The sequence below is a fragment of the Trichechus manatus genome, unplaced genomic scaffold (assembly GCF_000243295.1).
Source record: "Trichechus manatus latirostris isolate Lorelei unplaced genomic scaffold, TriManLat1.0 scaffold00344, whole genome shotgun sequence".
NCBI classification, from domain to species: domain Eukaryota; kingdom Metazoa; phylum Chordata; class Mammalia; order Sirenia; family Trichechidae; genus Trichechus; species Trichechus manatus.
This window is the reverse complement of record NW_004444280.1, coordinates 758,923-760,093: the sequence shown is the minus strand read 5'-3', so window position 1 is coordinate 760,093 and position 1,171 is coordinate 758,923. Positions and strand designations below refer to the sequence as shown.

General features: G+C 43.5%; 1 pseudogene; it reads left to right on the top strand.

Moving 5' to 3' along the window:
* Positions 1–1,171, top strand: part of LOC101348407 (uncharacterized) — a 37,872-nt pseudogene that overhangs the window by 2,236 nt on the left and 34,465 nt on the right.

Below are 1,171 nucleotides of genomic sequence, written 5' to 3'. Positions count from 1 at the left end.
CCCTAAACCTGTTTTCAGTGGGCTGACCCTTAAGATGGGTCAAGACATCTTGCAGCAGAGCTTTTGTGAGAATTGAGATCATTACACAAAGCGCCTGTCTGACACAGGAAGACACCCAAGTACGAGCTGTGCGGCTACAGCTGCTCACAGTGACTCACGGGGGGTGCAAACTCTGGGGGTTCAGAGTAAAAGCAACAGAGAAGAGAAGTGACCACAGACGAGGGCGTGCTGAGCAGTGGAAACCTCTTCAAGACTAGATCTGACCTGTCATAAGTGGAACACACAAACCGTCATTCCAATATAAAAAATATATATTTTATTTTGTTTTCGGTGAAGGTTTATACCCCGCTTTAGGTTGCTCTTCAACAATTTCTACACAAGCTGTTCAGTGACCTTGGTCACACGCTTCACACTGCGTGAACATTCTCATTATTTCCCTTCTGGTTGTACTGTTTCCATTAATCTAGTTTCCCTGTCCCCTTACATTCTCATCTTTGTTTTAAAGTCATTGTTGACCATTTGGTCTTATATATGTGATTTTTTAAAGGCGCACAATAGTTACAGGTGATATTTATTATTTTTTGAGCCAATTTGTTATTTAGCTACAAGATGACCTCAGGGGTTAGTTTCGGTTCAAGGTCTGAAGAGTATCTCAGGGTGATAGTCTCAGGGAGTCCTCCAGTCTCATCTGGTTTTTTTGTTTTGTTTTTTTTTTTTTGGACCATCATTCCAATCTGATATTCTAATTTAACAGTATGCTTAGGTTGCTTTGAGGTCTCAAAGGTCAATAACCTTGATGCAACTCTCATTTGCCAACATGATGGGTGTATTTCCTCAGATGGACACCAGCCACACAAGACGTCTGATGTCCTTCGGCGGCCTGCTGCAATACTGCTGCCAGTGGTCTCACGAGAACAGGAGCCTGGAGCCAATACAGCACCATGTGTGTGTGGACATGAAATGGCTGTGATGCTGATCATGATTTCCACAATCTGAACTAGGATAAAAATTATTAACTTTCAACCAGAAAGTCCTCCCATGTCACCAGGATACTGCATAGTGCCTTTGGGTTTGGCTCTTTGATACCCTGGAAGGTTCCAGAAGACTACTTTGTCAGCTGGACGCACCCCTAGGGATCCCAAGAACATACAAGGTGGAAGAGAAAGGAGCT